The sequence below is a fragment of the Ailuropoda melanoleuca genome, chromosome 8 (assembly GCF_002007445.2).
Source record: "Ailuropoda melanoleuca isolate Jingjing chromosome 8, ASM200744v2, whole genome shotgun sequence".
Taxonomy (NCBI): Eukaryota; Metazoa; Chordata; class Mammalia; order Carnivora; family Ursidae; genus Ailuropoda; species Ailuropoda melanoleuca.
Genome location: NC_048225.1, coordinates 94,764,602 through 94,786,035, shown reverse-complemented (window position 1 = coordinate 94,786,035; position 21,434 = coordinate 94,764,602).

The window sequence follows — 21,434 nt, the reverse complement described above, 5'->3', positions numbered from 1 at the left end:
AAAAAAGATTTCTTTATTTTAGAGAGAGAGCCTGCGCACAAGTTGGGGGAGGTGCAGAGGCAGAGAATCTTCAAGCAGACACCTTGCTGAGCGAAGAGCCCTAGGTGGGGCTCGATCCCAAAACTCTGAGATCCTGTCCTGAGCTGAAACCAAGAATCAGGAGCTTAATTGACTGAGCCACCCAGGTGCCCAAAATTGCTGCCATTTTTAACAGATGAAGAAATGGTGGTCCAGGTAACCTCACAAAGGTCACATGGATAAACAAGCAGTTAAGAGGGGGGTAGTTAATCACCATACAGTACCATGCAATACGTGCCCTCCTTACTACCCATCACTGGTCTATCCCATTCCTCCACCCCCCTCCCCTCTGAGGCCCTCAGTTTGTTTCTCAGAGTCCATAGTCTCTCATGTTTCATTCCCCCTACTGTATGGTGACTAACATAATATAATAAAAAATCATTAAAAAAAAAAGAGGGGGGGTAGTTAAGTGATCCGAATCTTAACTCATTGTTAGAGCCTTAAGATAAAGTAAAATAAAGACAGTTCATGAGGCCCAGAGGCAATGCAAATGATAAAAAGCAACAAGAGAGATACAAGTCAACAGCTCTTCTGGCACTTTCTCTGGTCAGTTGGAGACTCTAAGGAAAGGGACAAAAACTGCTCTTGGTCTGGTGTGTAATTGGCTCAGTCTGTCCAGGGAAAAAAAGCATGAGAGCTCTAATTTGCAGAAGTCACAAACTGAAGTGCTTTGAAATGTACTTAAAAAAAAATCAAAGTGCTGAGAAGGCTTTGTTACCCAATAACCACAATAGGAATTTGGGATAGTTATAGTTTTAATCAGATGTTTAGGGAATCCGTGTGGTTATTCTCTTGGTGGTTGTACTTTCTCTCTCTCTCTCTTTTTTTTATATAAAGAAGGCNCCCTGCTTGTGTTCCCTCTCTCGCTGGCTGTCTCTATCTCTGTCGAATAAATAAATAAAATCTTAAAAAAAAAAGAAAAGAAAAGAAAATCCTGTTGCTTATAACTAAGGCTTAAAATACGGCGTATAGACTCAATCTCACAGATGTTCACGGAAGGTGGGAGGAACTAGACTGGAGCTGTCAGGAAGGCGTTGGGGAAGAGACAGGACTGAGGCCAAGCACGTGGGACTAGGGGAAGGAAGGGAAACTTCCCCAGCATGAGCCGTAACAGTAGTAATGCTAATAACAATAATGGTATCTTACTGATATACAGGATGGCGCAAAGCCCAGCTCCTAGCATTTACTTAACCTTCAGAGCAACCCTACCAGGAAGTAAATTTACCCCCTTTTCAAATGGGGAAAGCAAGACTCAGAGGGCTCATAATTTGCTCAAATATGTACAGTCAGGAGCAGAGTCAGAATGTCGGCATAGGCTGTCTGCCTCCAAAGCCCACCCTCCCTCCCCCTAGATTCCACACTTTGATCTAGATTCCCTCCCATTTCCCATGATCAGATGCAGCTCTGTCCCTGGTGTGCCTGTATTCATGTAAATAACCATTTCCTAAATACACTCAACGAAAAATCAATTACATAGCAAAGTGGTTGGGGTTTGGATAAACAACCTAATTGTTCCCTCTGGGGCTGCTGGCTGAGCAATCCCTGCAGAGAGAAGAAAGGAAGTTAACATTTATTAAAAGCTCCACCTCAGGCATTGAATATGCATTCCCTTCCTCCTAGATGGGAATGGGTCAGAGCCCCTGTGGCCAAGCCCCCACAGCACCCCAGGGAAGCTGCTGGTCTCTAAAACCATCACGGTAGGGCTAAATGACAACCCCAAGTTCAAAGTAGACCTCTAACTAAGGCAAACTCAAGAACTTGCCCCCCAGGGGTGCCTGCCAGGTGCCCTGCTCAAAGATGAACACCTAGCTGCCTTCCTCTGATTCACTGGATTACACTCCTCCAGGAAGGCTGCCTTGCTTACACCCCAAGTTGCTCTGTATGAGTTTTGTTCTCTTATACTTAAAATTTTGCAATTAGACCTTCCTTCTTTTGGATCAGGACCTGTCCCTAGTTAATATACAAACATACCAAGAAGGTATATTCCATCAAACCTTATCAATCATCAAGACTTTACTGTGAATTAGTTTTCAGAAACTTTCAACAAGACAGGTAATTCAAATTTAGCAATTGGCTAGAAAAGATGTAGAATCTGGTTTTAGGGCATGTTAGGGGAAGGCTGAAGACAGAAAAGTGGCCTTTGGCAAGGGATACCTTGAAAGAAAGGTATGGTGTTCAGAAGCCCTGAACATGCATGGATTATTCTTTCTTTCTTTTTTTTTTTTTTCTCCCCGCCCCACCCCCAGTTAGCTATTATCATCAGTCACTATTGTGAGCCAGGCATGGTGGGTGGCTGGGGATGCTTGAAGAAATAAGATAGAGTTCTTAACCCGAGACTCAAAAATAATCACAACAGCATACAATAAATGCTGTAGGAACACAAGAGCGCATTTATCAGTTCTGGAGTAAAGTGATCCAAGGTCTGGCCATCTGAGTATCCCAAGGTCTTGGGATAACTGAAGAAGCCTTGAACAGGGAGTTGAAAGGCAAAGGTTCTAATCTGGATTCTGCTGTACATGTCTTTGCTGTATGACCTTGCATGAGGACCTTCCTCTCTGGGGGCCTTGGTCTACTCATTCATTGACTCATTGATTGATTGATTGATTGATTGATTCATTCATTCATTCAACTTTGTGCCAGTGTTGTGCTAAGCTCTGGGGATGAATAATGTGACTACATAATAGATACTATTTCTCCTGCTCTCATAGATTTTGTAGTCTACTGGGGGAAACAGACATGAAAGAAATAATTTCACAGATAATTTCCCCATAAAATGATGACGTTGGTCTAGACCAGAGGCTTTCAAACTTGGCTGCAGATTAGAATCAACAGGGAAACTCTAGGAAAGAAAATAATATGACTATCTGCACAGTACCCCCAAAGATTACAATTCAAACTGGGAGGGCTCTCACATAGGTACTTTTATAAGTTCCCCTAAGAGACTCTAAAGTGCAACCAGGGTTGAGAACCACCGAGCTAGACAGTATCTAAAACTTCTTCCTGCTCTAACATTCTATCAGTCTTTTATATTCTATGGATAATCTAAGACATATATGTGTATTTCTGTATATATGTATGTGTGTGAGAGAGAGAGACAAAGGTATGCAGAGGTAAAAAGAGAGGGATAGAGACATAGCAAGCAACCAAGACCACATAGCATGTGGGTAAAGACAAAACACCAGGGAGTCTGGGTAGCACAGTCGTTAGGTGGCTGCCTTTGGCTCAGGGCGTGATCCTGGCATTCCGGCATCGAGTCCCACATCGGGCTCCTCCGTGGGAGCCTGCTTCTTCCTCTCCCACTCCCCCTGTTCGTGTTCCCTCTCTCGCTGGCTGTCTCTCTGTCACATAAATAAATAAAATCTTAAAAAAAAAAAAAGACAAAACACCAGAGACCAGTGGGAAAATAACACACACCAGCATTTCCCAAACGTGGCCTGAGGAATGTTCAACTGGATATTTACAGAGACTATTTGTCTACTCAATATTCTTTCTTCTTCGGTTATAAAACTCTGATTTAATTAGGGCATCCAGGTGCCCAGCTCTAAAGTTATATTTGCCAGCCTCCATGGCAGCCACATGTGACCAGTGAGATGCCAGGAGATGCCAATAAGAGTCATGGGATGGAACTTCCAGGAAATCTCCTTAAGGGGGAAGATGCTCACCAAGGGGGTTTATCCTTCATGCCCTTCGCCTCTGCCTCCAACTTCCTGACTGGAACAAGGGTGTGGTGGCCAGCACATTATTGGTCTCCTGGACCTGCATAGTGACTTTGAGGATGGAAATAATGAACTAAGGATATTAGAGCAGAGAAATCAAAGCAGCCTGGATTCCAGATGATATCATGAGGTCACAGTCACTTGGATTGCCTACTTCTGGATTTTTTTTACCTAAAAACCTGATTTTAAGTGACACATCGGAGATTATTTGACTCTGATATGGGCATTCTATGGGGGAAAAAAAGAGCTCCTTCAAATGAGTTTGGGAAATATTACACATCACAGTAGAGTTCCCTACCTTGCCTGTCAAGACTCCCACTGCACATTTGCCCATGTTAAAGGTTCATAACAAAGAAGCCTGTTCACTTTATTTAATCTGGCATTTCAAAACCTGGCTTTCCCCACACTCCCTTCCCACAACACATATACACTCAAGCACAGCACATACAGCACCTCTTAATATTGCATGAAACTAATCTTCTTCAGTGCATTATTTGAGAATCTCTAGCATAAATGCATCAATATTCACCTGTTGAAATTCCAGAATACCTAACATCTGAGCATCAATACAAAACATCAATCAAATGTTCTTTTTTCATATCAGATGCTACGGAGCAACCCATTATATGTTTTTTTTTTCTTCCACTTAGTTGTTGGTGCATCGAAGAGACAAAGTCACAAGTGTCCTGCTCGGAAACACCTCCAACAACCCAAATCCAAAATGTCCGTGGTGAGTTTTCTCCCTCCAGCTGTCAACTGCTCCCAGCTTGTCTTCTACTCTCAGCTCTGTGATGTGTGCTGACCTGTGTTTTCTCACTTTGGCCCACCTGGAAGGCTTCCAGGAATGCAAATAAAAATCAAAGCTTCCCAAGAACTAGCTTTCAGAATGAAGCTCTGTTCACAAAACCAATTCTCTGGCAGACCTAGGGGAGTACAAATCACCCAGCCATTAGCTTCTTCATGAGAACTAACTGTGAGTTTACACGTACACACAGCTTGACTAATTCAGCCTTGGCATGTGACTTGGCCATTTCAAGACTTCCAAGGAGGTCACCTGTATCCTTCCCACTTAAACTCCTGTAACAGATAACAAGTCCTTTCATTTCATAAGAAACTTAAGCTGAAAAAAATCCTGTAAAAAGGAACACTTAACAAATTCACTGAAAGTAGAAATTCCTGATACTCTTTCGTAAGAAGTGATTTTGCCAGTGGTGGTGCTCTATCCCTTTACTTTTAACCTATTTGAGTCTTTATATATAAAGTGGGTTTTGTAGATGACACAGGTGGGTCTTGCATTTATTTTGTATCCACTCTGACTTTCTCTGTATTTCAATTCACATACGTAGACCATTTATATTTAAAGTGATTATTGATGTAGTTTGATTACTATCTACCTCTTTTTCAACTGTTTGCAAATGTTACACATGTTCTTTGTTTCTTGTTTTGCCTTTCCTTATTTTTTTGCCATTTTGGTTTTTTATTTTATTTTATTTTTTAAAGATTTATTTTTTATTTTAGAGAGAGAGAGCTGGAGAGGGGGGCAGAAGGAGAGGGAGAAAGACTATCAAGCAGATGCCCCCACTAAGCAGGTAGCCTGATGCAGGGCTCAACTTCACGATCCTGAGATCACTACCTGGGCCCAAACCAAGAGCTGGACACGTAACCGACTGTGCCATCCAAGTGCCCCTCTGCCATTTCAGTTTTAACTAAGTATTTTGCAGGATTCTGTTTTCTCTCCTCCTTTAGCATGTCAGCTATATATTTTTTTTAATTATTTTTAGCAGTTGCTCTAGAGTTTGCAATATACATCTATAACTCACATAAGTCTACTTTCAAATATCATTATATCACTTCACTGGAAGTGTAAGTTCCTTCTAACAGAGTATTCCCCACTCCTCCGTCTCTTACAACATTGCTGTGGTTCATTTCATTTAGTCATATACTGTAATCACCCAGGCATTGTCACTAGTATTACTTTGAACACTTATCTATTGGATCAATTGAGAATAAGAAAAACAAAAGATTTCATTTTACCTTTGCTTATTCTTTCTCTGATACTCATTCCTTCTTGTTATAGATCGAGTTTCTGACCTACAGTTTTCCTTCTCTCTGAGAATACCTTTTAACATCTCTTTCAAAGCAAGTCACTGGCAATGAATACCCTCAGCTTTTGTCTAAGAAAGCCTTCATTTCTCCTTCATTTCTTTTTTTTTTTATGTAGGTAATATTCTTTCTTTTTTTTATATATAATTTGTGCCTTTTATTTTAATTTTTTTATTATGATACATTAGTCACCATACAGTACATCATTAGTTTTTGATGTAGTGTTCCATGACTCATTGTTTGCGTATAACACCCAGTGCTCCATGCAATACGTGCCCTCCTAAATACCCTTCACCAGGCTAGCCCATCCCCCCACCCGCCTCCCCTCTGAAACCCTCAGTTTGTTTCCCGGAGTCCATAGTCTCTCATGGTTCATCTCCCCCTCTGTTTTCCACCCCCTTCGTTTATCCTTTCTTTCTCCTAACGATCTCCCTGCTGTTCCTTATGTTCCACAAATAAGTGAAACCATATGATAATTGTTTTTCTCTGCTTGGCTTATTTCACTTAGCGTAATCTCCTCCAGTTCCATCCATAATTTCACTGGACGTAGACGTCTAGATTGGTGGGGTTCTTGTCTTTCAACACTTTAATGATTTCATTGCTCTTTTCTTGTTTGTATGATTTCTGACACCTCCATTCTAATTCTTATCCTTGTTCTTCTATCAGAAGCTGTTTCCACCCTTCTGGCATCTTTCAAGATTTTCTCTTTAGATTTTATTTTCTGCAGATTGAATAAAATACATGCAGGTATAAATTTTTTGATATTTATCCTACTTATTCTGAGTTTTCTGGACCTGTGGCTTGGTACCTGTCATTAATTTTGGAAAATTCCTGGCCGTTATTACTTCAAATATTTCTTCTCCTCTTTTCTTTCCTTCTTCTCCTTCTGGAATTCAATGGTACATGTTCCACCTTTTGTTCCACTGGATCAGTGCTGCTCAAAGTATGTTCCCTGGACCAAGTGTGTCAACCTCACTTGGAAACTTGTTAGAAATGCAATCATCAAGCCCCCCTCCAGCCCAGACCCACTTACTCAGAAACTCAGGGGGTGGGGGGCAAGGAATGGATATTTAATCATGCCCTCTGGTGGTCGGGGAGGGGGGCTTCTTTTGCATATTGAAGTTTGAGAACCGCTACATCAAGGCAGGAAAATGAGCACCAGAATATTCAAAAGGGGGTGCTACAGAGAAAAGGGAAGTATAACAACTGGAAACATTTAGTGTGTCTTAGAATTGTGCCCTTAATATTCTGCTTTACCCATCAGTGGTATTCCTATTGAAGTCTTTCATGGCTGAAATGAGGCCTAAAGGAAAACATGGGACTAACTCCAAATGAACTGCCAGCCACTTTGCCCCCTTTAACTCTGTTCCCAGCCAGTGGATCCCCAATCAGGCTACATATCCCCCTGAAAGCTCAGTTAAAATGAACTCTAGGCTGACAGAACCAGATTCTCCAAGATTTGAAGCCCATAAGGCTCTACTTTTAACATGAGTCCCTGGGTATCCTGACTCAGCTAGTCCATGACCTGGCAATCGGGGACCACTGCTAGAGCCCTAGAACTGGACCTGTTGGCTGCTCTTCATGAAAGCCCAGTGAAGCATCCTTCCCAAGCCGATCCTGATACACTGTGGCCATATTTAAACAGCCTTTGCTTCATCCTCTCTCCCTTCCTCTACCCCTCCTTTCTTCAGGTTGACCTGGAGTCTTTCACACCCTCAGAGATGGGCTGCAGAGCCAAGAGTTGAATGCTGGGCTCCATGTGACCCCCCACTCTCCTTTGATGCCATCAGATACAGGGCAAAGTGCTCCCAGTAACTTGAGCTAAATGTCCTGATTCCATTCCCACCAGGATGTAGCCCTTTCTCTTCCTTATACACACCTCTAATCCCATTGAGGTCAGCCCATGGAAATGTGGCCTCACTCATAAGTTCTAACTAGTTAACCCTAGTACCACAAGACCCATAAAACCTTATCTTGCCCTAGACCCCAGTCAACAGCTGGGGGCTTTGCTTTTACTAGCTCTATATTCTAAGGCTGTTATCTGGCTCCAGGCCAGTTGAGGGCTGTCCTTTTGACTGTTTACAACGTGTTGCAAACATCAGCCTTTCCAGATTCCTGAGACCCTCCCATCTGTTGGGACCCTGTCACTTTCATGGTGCCAGTGGGCTCTGGGATCATTCTGGGGGCCGTTGGGCATGAGTTGGGCTTGCTTGACCAGATAGCTCCACATGTCAGTATGAGAGGAGAAACTGGACCCTGTGGAACCTGGCCTGTCCCTCTTGATGGACTCATACTAAATCCCAAGACCCCAATCTTTCTTTTCTGCCAGGGCTGAGGGTGAGGCAAGTGAGGCATGCCGGAGGTACTAACTCCCAGGGTCTGGCAAGCACAAGGTCAGCAACTGAGAGCAACTTAAATTTTATGCTCTAGACTCCTCACCTCACCCTGGTCCCAGCCCTGCTTCCTGCTCCAGCTTGTCATGAATGCTCCAGGTCCCAAGGCAAGACTGTTAAGTGGGACACTATCAATCCCAAGGCCTCCATAAAGTTACTCAGCCAAAATGTATTATATAGCCCTAGGTTATAAGCATGAAGAAGGCAGAGTCCCTAGAACTGGACCTTATGCTGTAAGGAACTCAGCACAATAGGGACAGAAAACATGTCCACAAGAAATGATAATGCAAGGCTGGCTAGAACAAATACTAAACAGAAGTGTATGTGGAAGGGCAGAGGGGGTGGGATTCATTACAACGAGAGACAGAAGAGAAAGCTTCAAGAAGGAAGTCGTTTTCCCCGTGCCCTGGGAAATGTGCAGACTACATCTAGGGAGAGAAAGCGGGAAGGGAACGGCAGGTACAAAACAACACGAATCGAGGTGTGGTGTGTTCTGCAACTAGCACGTGGTTGGCATCATTAGAGGGTTAGAGACTTGGAAAGAAAAATGGAAGATGAGGTCTGAAGGAAAGAGGACCAGATGGTAGAGAGACTTGAATAGCCCACTAAGGAGTGCTGGCTTCCATCTCCAGGGGCATCCTGGAAGATTTTGGAGGCAGGGAGGAAGTAATGAGAATCAGCATCACAAATCAAGAATCAGAAGTTGGGGGTAGTGAACAAGATCAGCAATGGGAGGGACGCCTGGGGGGCTCAGTCGGTTAAGCATCTGCCTTCAACTCGGGTCATGATCCCAGGGTCCTGGGATCAAGCCCCACATTGGGTTCCCTGTTCAGAGGGGAGTCTGCTTCCCCCCCTCTCTCTCTCTGCTCCTCTCCCCACTCATACTTGCTCTCTCTCTCTCTCTCTCAAATAAATAAAATCTTTAAGAAAAAAAAGGTGATGGGTAGTAAGGAGGGCACGTATTGCATGGTGCACTGGGTGTTATATGCAAGTAATGAATCATCGAACTTTACATCAAAAACCAGGGATGTACTGTATGGTGACTAACATAATATAATAAAAAAAATTATTATTAAAAAAAAAGATCAGCAACGGGAGAAGCAGTTGGGAAACTGTTAGGGACAGCTGCCAAGCAGTGTCTAACTTTCTAAGTCAAGTGCATCAAATGCCAGGGGCTGTTCTCTGGGGGCTGGAAAAGTGGGCAGCACCCGGGAGCCAACCTGGACTGGCATCCATCAATCCCCAAGCATCAGCCAAAGCACAGGGCCCTGCAGAAAGGGGACCTAAAGCCACCAGCCCTGATGTTCCGTGGCACAGCAACATCCAGAGATTTCTTTAGGACGTGACGCACAAGATGGGCCTACTAGGCTTTCTGGCCTGTTTCCTGGAGTGCACTCAAACTGCTGCTGTTTTAACAAGCCTCTGTGGGGAAGAAAATCTCTCCGAGCTCAGGAAGCAAAGCACCTACCTCATCTGGTCTGGGGGGTTGGCGATTAAATGACCCCGTCTCTCAGAACCCCTAAAGCAGAATGCAGAATGCCCAAGTAACCTCCAAGCTCCCTTCTTGCCCTATCTGTCTGTGGTTTGAGGATTCTATGACTGTCAGAGGCAAACACTGGAGATGGGTTCTTGTAGGATTCCTTGCTGGAACAATTCCTGTGTGTCTATAATAAACGTACTGCTACTGGTGGTTCACTTCTCTCTAATCACAACAAGCACTCCCAAGCCCAGCCGCTGTCTTATTTCACCTGGACCACTGCTAGAATCTTCTGCCTAGTCTTCCTCGGTTTAGTTTTGCCTTCACTTCTCATTCCATGTTCCACAAGGAAGCCAGAGGAGAATTTCTAATGCACATCAATCTACTCAAGGCATGTCCCTGCTTAAAATCCTTCCTGTTGCGTCAGTGATGCTCTGAAAGGGCTCCGTGGGCCCTTCATACCGCTGCCCCGCGACCTCTCTAGCCTCCGCTCTCGCTACTCCTCCCTCAATCCCCGAGCTCTGCAATTTCAGTCCCCAAACACCTGAACTCTCACCCACCTCTGAGACTCTGTGCAGACGGCTCTTGTTGCCTTGGGCAGCACCGGCCAATAGGAAAAGGGCAGGAGAATGCAAGCCACTTATGCCATCTTACGTTTTCTAGCAGCCACGTTGGAAAAAAGTGGAAAGAAATGGATGATCTTATCATTAACAATGTATTTTATTCAACTCATTCTATCCACTTCAACATGTAATTAATGAATAAAATATTGAGATCGTTTACAATCTTTTTTCAGACAAAGTCTTCAAAATCTCATGTGTATTTTAAACTTACAGCCCATATCGATTTGGACTTGCTATGTTTTCAAGTGCTCAACAGCCACATACGGCTAGTGGCTGCCATACTGGATGGCACCAGCCAAGCATATTCTGCTCCTACTCCATCCAGCACTCCATGCCCATTGTTCAGGCCTCAGTGGACAGAAGGGCCACTACCTCTTATGACCAGATGCTCCTCCTCAGTGCTCCCAGCCCCGTCATAGTTCTCACACTCAGTTGCTAAAGCCTATGTTCCAATCTGAAATCAAGACTGTAGGCACCATGTGGGCAACGACCATGTTTATATTATTTGCCATTAAACTCCAACACCACGCCCAGCAGCAAACACAGGCCACATGTACCACATCAGTGTCTGTTGAAGGAGGAAGCATAATCTCATGTGTCCTCACCCATCACTGGGAGATACTGAAATGCTTTCAACACTCCTTTAAAGATTCCCTCTTGCCTCACCTTCCCTTTCTCCACCATCCACATGTACACACGCGTGCACACACACTCACCACACACTCAGACACCTTCACACTTAAAAACACTCTTGTTCTCAAACACATATACACTCACACCCTCACATGTGTGCACTCAGGCCACACATTTGAACTCTCTCACACAGCCTCACACTCAAAACTGAAACCTGCTCGTGTCTACATGCATCCACACATTCGCACTCGTGTACACTTGCACGCTCATGCACTCACATGAAGACACACTCACACATACTTGCATTCATACACATTGCTGGGGTTGATGACAGGCCCAGAGAGGTCTTTTATTTGCTCGAGGTCACAGAGCACAACAGAGGAAGGCCTGGAACTATGTCCCAAGGTGACCGTTCTCATCAGGCAACCGTGCCGCCTTTCACCGGGAAAGCAGGACCACACAGGGAACAAGCGTGTCCAAGCGCATTAATAATGATTCCTGTCTGCCGCCGGCAGCCACTGATGCCAGAACCCACAATTAATTAAATACTTTCCTGGGCTCTTATGCTCCTAGGACAGGTCTCCCCGGCTGCCTCAGAGAGAATCACTCTGATCCAACTCAGCAGGCAGAACTTTGTTGACACGGCAGTGGGCAGCCGGGGAATGAGTGTGCACCTGCTAGGACCTGGCACCTTATCATCCCAGAAAAGCAAAAGGCAGAACATCTCCACAAGAAATCAGATCAGCCCTAGTCTCTTGGAAAGGAAGCAAGACTGGTAGCATGAGTGAGGGAAGCTACAGATCCTGTCCTAGAGCAGTGGTTTTAAAACTGGAACACACACAGTGTACGGTGTGACCCAAGCAACTAAAAATCATCTCCGAGCCTTCCACCAACCTCTGCAATGTGTGTGACTGTAATGACTGTAGCTGTGTACGGATGTGAGTACATGAGTGTGGGAGTGAGCACGAGTGTGTGGAGGCTATGTATGTTTCAGCATGTGAGATCTTGTCAGTGTATGTAAGGGAGGGGTGTGTGTGAAGGTGCATGCGTACGTGAGTCTCTAAGTATGTATGTGTGCGTGAGTGCAAGAGTGTAAGTGTGAAGGTGTTTCAGTACCTGGTGAGTGTGAGCCTGTGAGTGTGTGTAGGGGGGTGTGTGTGTGTGTGTGTGTGTGTGGCGTATAGATGGTGGACAAAGGGGTTCCATACAAAAGGACTCTCCAAGGGAATTGCAGATATGGCTAATTTTAGCAAGTGCAGGCTCTCAAATCCCACCCATCCTACTTCCTGGTGTCATATGGGTTTCCTTTTCTCACTCTGTCCCCGTCTTAACTGCCCTTGTCCCATGTTACAAAAGAAAGATGTTCCCTCCCTCATTCCCGACCTCACTATGGTGTACTCTCCTAGGAGGTAAAATCCTTCAGGGCACCAAACAGAAAGGACAATTAAAAATATTATTTTGGGGACGCCTGTGTGACTCAGAAGGTTAGGCGTCTGCCTTGGCTCAGGTCATGATCTCAGGGTCCTGGGATCAAGCCCCATGTAGGGCCCCCTGCTCAGTGGGGAGTCTGCTTCTCCCTCTTCCTCTGCCCCTCTCCCCACTCTTGGGCTCTCTCTCTCTCTCAAGTAAATAAATAAAATCCTTTAAAAAGCTTAAAAAATATTATTTTGGGGTGAGTCTCCCTATTGATGACTTAAGGAGCAATGAGCCCACTTTGGGACTTCCATTCCTTCCCTGTTTTGCCCCTTCTTTAGTTAGGAGAAGAAAGCCATAGCCTTAGTTAACGGGCTTTCACAGAAGTGGTCTTTAATATATTACAGAGTACAGGGAGTGGGCCTGGTGGCAATTTTCTGGGAAGGATGTCATGTCTGCATTCCTCAAGTCCTGTCAAAGAATGCATTGCTTCTGACAGGGTCTGGGGAGAAGAAAGAAAAGACAACACTGTAAGGAATAATAAAGACTAAAAATGCCTCTCCCCTCCCCCATGTTAAACACAAGCAACCCTTTTCAGCTATTCTCAATATGCAAACCTAGGAGGAATCAACAAAAAATCTTTGAACAATCAAACCAGGATCGGTTTGCTAATTCTTTTAAACACAACTGAAACGTTTTCAGGGGCTACTAAATTTGACAAGCTGTACTGGATAAAACCCACAGATAAAAATTTTATGTGATTACTTCTGAATGCAATATGCATTATTCAATAGGTAGTTAAAATCTATTTTATCAAATAACGAGATATGTATTCCAATTACAATCAATCCTGCGACTATTTTATCTCATAAAATGTTTAAAACTTTTTCCTCCTACACGTCCTATTAATCAAAAAAGCAAACTAAATACTAGCTGCTAGACACATTTATTGTCAGCGATATATACCTTTCTCTTTCATGAATGTGTTGGAGAGCTTATCTCGATGTCTAATGAAATTAAAGGAGTCAGTTCTGTGTTTTCATACAAGGTTCTTATTTAATTATTCCCAAAAGCCAACTCCAAGATTTAGTACACACAAGCATGCATGTTCACCTAATAATGACATACCTTTTATCATGTTTTTTGTTTCATAAACAGCTTACGATTTGGGCTGCACGTAACATTGAATTATGGAAACTAAGTGATGAGAAATATAGATTTATTCTTGTTTTTATAACTTGTCATAAAATAGATTAATTATATTATATCTTTCATGATTTTAATCTTGACTGCTTCTAATAATCTTTTTTGCAAGATTAGAAGTAATCCTTCTTATGGTGGTTTTCATAATATTCCTCAAAATACACTGTAATGTTGATCTAAATTAAAAATTTAAGTCAGACTTTTTCTTAGAGAAGTAAGTCTGATTTGCAAACTGGTTTGACAAGGAAGACTGGGTTTGCTAAATAGATTATGCACAGGCATTTTCCACAAATTGAATGAGCTAAATCTGAGTTCTAAAATTTGACAAAAAGATACTTAAGCATGTAATAAAATAAAAGCATCTTATTTTTTCAGAAATGCATTGAGAAAGTGGATTGAAATCAACAGTATTTTAATTTTCCAACCTTTCTTCATAAATCAGATTAGACAAGGTGAAAACATAAAAAATGTAATTAATGGTCACTGGATACATTTTACAAAAGGCATTTTGGATATTCACGAAATTGAGAAAGTGAATTTTCTAATGATGAATAACAGATCCCTTAGGAAATATTTTTCTCTTTCACCAAAATTGAAGGAAAAAAATCATTTTTGAAGATGGGCCACTGTGTGATTGGGAGCACTGAACCCAAAAAGAGTTCAAATAATTAGTAAAGCTATCACAATAGCACATCTTCTGTTCCTATTGATTTCTTCAGGTAAGCAAGATTTGTCACTGTTCATATCTACAAAAGCAAAAGAGATACGTTTTTCAGAAAGAATAGATGTGATGTTGGATGCTTTCTTATTCTATAATAAGTGATATTTATTATCTAATTGGGAGAATCATGTTAATTTCATTGAGAAATGTGGTCCCAATACATTTTTTATATTTAATTTAGTATTGAAAAAAATGCTCTATTTATGTTACTTTGATTATTTGTACACTTACAATGATGACACATTCAAGAAGTAATTTTAACATTTGAACCTTATGGAAATATTTTAATATTAACATTTCTCATTATACACAATACTGTGTGTGTACTTACGCTACTGAATTATACATTTAGAAATAGTTAAGATGGAAGGGCATCTGGCTGGCTCAGTTGGTAGTGCATGCAACTCTTGATCTCAGAGTGGTGAGTTCAAGCCCCACACTGGGTATGGAGCCAACTGGAAAAAAAAATCGTTAAGATGGTAACTTTTGTTATATGTTTTTTTTAGCATAGTTAAAAATATATTTTAAAATTTTTCTGGTATATAGACATTTAAAGAAGACTTAACACCTATTCTTCTCAAACTGTTCCATAAAATAAAAATGTGAGGAAAACTTCCAAACTCATTCTACGAAGCCAGAATTACCTTGATTCCAAAACCAGACAAAGATCCCACTAAAAAGGAGAATTATAGGCTAATATCTCAGATGAACACAGATGCAAAATTTCTCAATAAAATACTAGCAAATCGAATTCAACAGCACATTAAAAGAATCATTCACCATGATCAAGTGAGATTTATTTCTGGGCTGCAAGGATGGTTCAATATTCACAAATCGTTCAATGTGATATACCATGGTAAGAAAACAAAGGATAAGAACTGTATATCCTGTCAATAGATGCAGAAAAAGCTTTTGACAAAATACAGCATCATTCCTCGATATAAACCCTCAACAAAGTAGGGCTAGATGAAACATACCTCAACATCATAAAGGCCATATACCAAAGACCCACAGCTAATATCATCCTCAATGGGGAAAAACTGAGAGCTTTTTCCCTACTGTCAGGAACAAGACAAGGGTATCCACTCTCACCATTACTATTTAATGTAGTATGAAGTCTTAGTCTCAGCAATCAGACAATAAAAAGAAATAAAAGGCACCTAAATCAGTAAGGAAGAAATCAAACTTTCACTATTTGCAGACAACATGATACTCTATGTAGAAAACCGGAAAGACTCCACCAAAATATGGCAAGTACTAATAGATAAATTCAGCAGGGCCACCTGGGTGGCTCAGTTGTTGGGCATCTGCCTTCAGCTCAGAGCGTGATCCCGGATCCCTGGGATCGAGCCTCACATCAGGCTCCTCTGCTATGAGCCTGCTTCTTCCTCTCCCACTCCCTCTGCTTGTGTTCCCTCTCTCGCTGGCTGTCTCTCTCTCTCTCTGCAAATAAATAAATAAAATCTTTTTTTAAAAAAATAGATGAATTCAGCAAAGTTGCAGGATATAAAATCGATGTGCAGAAATTTGTTGCATTTCTATACACCAATAATGAAGCAGTAGAATGAGAAAACAGGACTCAATCCCATTTACAATTGAAACAAAAACAGTAAGACATTTAGGAATAAACCTAAACAAACACGTAAAAGATCTGTACTCTGAAAACAATAGAACACTTAAGAAAGAAATTGAAGAGGACACAAAGATATGGAAAAGCATTCAATGCTCGTGGATTAAAAGAACAAATATTGTTAAAATGTCTATACTACCCAAAGCAATCTGCACATTTAATGCAATCCCTATCACAATACCACCAGCATTTTTCACAAAGCTAGAACAAGCAATCTTAAAATTTGTATGGAACCATAAAAGACTCTATATAGCCAAAGCAATTCTGAAAAAGAAAAACAAAACTGGAGGCATCACAATTCCAGATTTCAAGCTATATTACAAAGCTGTAGTCATCAAGACAGTATGGTTATGGCACAAAAACAGACAGATCAATGGAACAGAATAGAGAATGCAGAAATGGAACCTCCACTCTATGGTCAACTGATCTTTGACAAAACAAGAAAGAATATCCAATGGAAAAAAGACAGACTCTTCAACAAATGGTGCTGGGAAAATTGGACACATGCAGAAGAATGAAACTCGACCATGAATAGACAATTTTCCAAAGAAGACATCCAGATGGCCAACAGGCACAAGAAAAGATACTCAACATCACTCATCATCAGGGAAATACAGATCAAAACCAAAATGAGATACCACCTCACACCTGGCAGAATGGCTAAAATTAACAAGAAACAACAGGTGTTGGCGAGGATGTGGAGAAAGGGAAACCCTCCTGCACTGTTGGTGGGAATGCAAACTGGTGCAGCCACTCTGGAAAACAGTATGGAGGTTCTTCAAAAAATTAAAAATAGAACCACCCTACAATCCATCAATTGCACTACTAGGTATTTACCCAAAGGATACAAAAGTACAGATTTGAAGGGGTACATGCACGCCAATGTTTATAGCATCATTGTCAACAATAGCCAAACTATGGAGAAAGCCCAAATGTCCATCGACTGATAAATGGATAAGGAAGACATGGCGTGTGTGTGTGTGTGTGTGTGTGTGTGTAACGGAATATTACTCAGGCATCAAAAAGAATGAAATCTTGCCATTTGCAACAGCGTGGATGGAGCTGGAGTGTATTACGCTAAGTGAAATAAGTCAGTCAGAGAAAGACAAATACCATATGATCTCATTCATATGTATAATTTAAGAAAGAAAACAGATGAACATATGGGAAGGGGGAAAAGAAAAAAAGGAAAGAGGGAAACAAGCCATAAGAGACTCTTAACGATAGAGAACAAACTGAGGGCTAATGGAGGGAGGTGGGTAGGGGACGGGCTAGATGGGTGATGGGTATGAAGGAGGGAACTGGGTGTTGTATGTAAGTAATGAATCACTGAATTCCACTCCAGAAACCAATATTGCACTCTATGTTAACTAAAAATTAAATTTAAAAAAATCTTTTGGTATTTACATAATAATATATAATATGTAAGACATGCATATTTGGTGACTATCAAGGACTATCAATCATAAAAACATACGACATTAGAATAATGTGGTAGTAGCTCTCTGTGAGAGATAAAAGACAAAGATGAGTTTAAGAAAGAGAATGAAATAGAACTTCCTGATGTTAAAGAAACAGTTTGCTGATATGCTTTTTAACTGGATGATGATGGATATCAAATCACTGTGGTACCTGGATTCCACTGAATACATTTAACAAGGGGTGATGGTTTCGCTTTAAAGAGTCAGCATTTATAATACTCTGAAATTATATCTAGAAATGATTTCAACTTAGGGAGAAAACTGTAGATGTTCACTTAAGGGTGCTGAGGGGCTGCCTAGATTTTAGGATCTGGTGGGATCTGCAGGGCACTCACTACCTTTGCGACAGGCAAGGTGGGGGTCCTGGCCTCAGCAGCCACCCTGGGGCTGCCTGTGGCTTGTGATCTTCTTTCCTTGTTCTCCCCAGCTCATTCCTTAAAGGCATGTTTTTCTCCCGGAGAAAACTATGACCATGTTGGCCAGAGTTTTCAAAGGCATGGGACCTTTTCTGGCTCTATCCACTCACTCCACATTACAACAGCCTTTCTATTAAACAGGAAACACAGTTGGGCCAGTTTTGTTTTTGTTTTTGTTTTTTTAATTGTGTGGATTGGATGGTTCATTTAGGAAGGAGAGGAGATGAGCCCTTTATTTATATACTGAATGTCTGCTATGTGCCAGACACGGTGCAGGATGATTTATAGACATAATCTCATTTTTAAATGAAAATAATTAAGGTTATCATATATGGTTATTACCATTGGTATTATTACTATACTGACCACTTACTAAGTAGTAGACACTGAACTGTAAACTTTACATGAGTGATGTTAATGAATTTTTACAATAACCCTATAAGGCAGGAATTATGCTCATTCCCATTTTACAGATGAGAAAAATGAGACTCAAATAAATCTTCCAAAGTTAAACAGCCTAAGTAAGGTCTGAGCATGATGCCAAAGTCCACACTTTTGACCTCAAGCCACACCCACTTAAATTGAAGCTCTTGGAGTTTCAACAACTGGGCAAGATCATAACTGGTATGCCCCGGTGAATCTGATTCATTCATTCTCTATTTTGTTCCAGAAAGGAATCATGGGACTGCCAGCTAACTACAAATATTCACATTTATCTAGAACTCTCCAAGTCCATTATTCGCCTTGCTTCTTTGCCAATTTTATAAAGTGGACAGAATTGATTTTTTATTATAATTATTTTATTATAATTGATTTTTTTATTATTATGATTATATAATTACTCTCCCTCCCCTTGTTTTTGCAAATGAGAAAACTAAAATGCTCAGAATCTTTTCTGACTTGCCCAGCCCCATCAACGTTCTCCTAATTTCTGACCCTCTACAGCACTCCTGACAGCTGTGGGAAGGGAGCCAAGGCAGCTGGTGTGACACCAGGCCCCCCAGAGCACACAGGGCCCCCACACCTGGTCCAGGATAGGAAGCCCCTCACACTCTTTCTTTCATGCTTTTGGATATCCCTGAAGGCAAGGCTCCTAACTGATGTGTCCCATCAGGTGGGGACATTTTTGGCCACAGTCTCACTCAGGGTTCTAAGCAGAAAGCCTTGGGCCTGGCTTCCAGCGGTCTTGAGGAAAGAGAAGTGTGTGGGGCTCACTCCTCAGCCATTCCCTGAATAAGGGTACTTGTTGCTTCACAAAAGAAAGGTCTTCATCGCACTTAGCAGAAGGGACTGTTTTTACTAATTATGCCCCCAGGGAATGGGGGGGCGCATGGGAGGGGGGACATTTGAACCTAATATAACACTTGTAGAAATCCAAACAGTGATTTGACTCTGAGAGAAGCAGAGCTCTGAGGGAGCATGCTAACAGGAGAGAAAGGGGACAAGAGAAAGACCAGCTGGAGCTGGGGCCTCCCTCCACTGGGAGCCCCCTCTTCAGTTTCCTGCTGGGACTCCCAGAATTCCCCTGCTACCCCATTCCCCTGCCCCCGGAAACGGTACATTGCAGCGAGAAATAAATGGTCTCATAGTAGTGGGTTTTGATATTTTTTAAAGGATTGGAGGGAAAGAAATAGCTTTCGTTTTCTTTTTTTCCCAGTTGGCTAAACATGACATCCGACCTACAGCTTGGGAAACAACCTAACTTGCAGTGTGAGCCATTAGACAAGACAACAGCCTGGGGTATTCTCTCATGGAATGAGGGAAGCCCGGGCTGTCTTTTCTTCTAAAATTTGTGGCAGTCATCAGAAAAGAGCAGCTGTCAAAATCACCTCATGCCCCCAATGGGGTTGCCAAGCCGCTGCAATCTTTATTTAATTGGTTTATTAATCTTACAGCACAATACCAGCCTCGATCTCACTGTGCCTCACTAGCTAACCAGGCCTGGGTTTTGTAAATATGTTTAATTAAGCTCCAAAAGCCATGAGCCTTCTGTCTTCTTGGTTACACTCTCCCACCAGGCCAGACACCAGCCAGAAGTGAGATAAATGAATGGCCGTGCTGTGTCCCTCTGCTCCCACCAGGGGGTGACGATGCTAGAGCAGGACATTCTGAGGGAAGAAAGGTCCCCCACCTCATCAGAGGCTTGCTGCTCCCCATAACTGGAGGGTGGCTATTCTGTGAGACACATGAATTAAGAGCTCTAGAGGGAGAAGAAATCAAAGGATAGCATTCAAATTTTTATATACAAATTGTTCCTTCTTCCAGCCACCCACCTTGTCTGGGATGAGACCCACCTACCACAAACAACAGCCCTTCTCTGCGATTCTTTGAACTCCTGGACATAATGCCCCCCCTTGGGGAGGGGGGAGACCTAAAGCCAGGCGGAAGTGGGAGTGTCCAGGGATGGGTCTAGGGAAGAAATGCACTCCTGTACATTCTGCAACATCATTGCAACAGCCGTGTGCACATCTGTCTCACCCAACAAACTCAGTGATAGCAGGCCAAGACCAGTATCTAGCTCAGTGCAGGGTAAATAGTAGGCGTATAAGTTTTAAAAGTGGAAAGTAAGGAAGGAGAAAGGGAAGGAGAGAGGAAGGAAAGAAAGGAAGAAAAGAAGGGAGGGAGGGAGAGAAAGAGGGAAGACATGCAGGTCTGTAAATGAGGAAGTGGGTGAGTAGATGGGTGGATGGATAGATGGGTGGATGGATGGGTCGATGGATGGATGGATGTACAGATGGATGGATGGATGGATGGATGGATGGATGGATGGGCATATAGGTGGATGGATGGATGGATGATGTAATAGGGCTTTGGATGAGGGACTCCACTCACTATTACACAGACCCTATGGCTCCAGAAAACCAAGCCATGGTTTTCTTTCTCAGGCTGTTCTTTCACTGGAAGAGTCTCTTTCCTGCGAGGGTCCCCAGAAATCACGGTCAGAGACAGCTTATATGAAGTCTGCACAGCACACCACCAAAACAATGTCAGCAGGAAGAAAAAAGCTCCTAGTCTGTCTACCAGTTGTTTTAAAGACAAGATGCTGAACAATTCACTGCTTAGGCTATAGAGGTCATCTGTATTTATTCATCTATTTTGTTTTTGTTGAATTGTGTCCACAAGGCACTAAGCACCCAGAATAAAAAAACTGCAAAATTAAATCTACCATCTGGACATTTCTAAACATCGGGATATTTGGCATCACGTTGACCCCAACTGGTTGTCTTATGGCCATGTAGTTATAGCCCAGAGCAGCAGTAGGGCAAAGGAGGAAGCATAAAGAAGGGTGTTTAGAGTGATCATACATTCTAGAATGCCTGTAAACATCCAGGATTTCAAATACTCTAACCCATTGTCAGGCTGTGTTCCAATTTTTAATTTGAAAAATATGGTCACGCTAGATACAGGGGTAAAGGAGAAGATAAGAGGGGAAGGGGAGAGAAAGAGGAAGAAAAGACAGGGAAGGAAAGAGAGCAAGGGAGGAAGAGAGCTGGCTGGGGACACGTCTCTGACCAGTGACACGGGGCAGCCAGAGACGGCACACAGT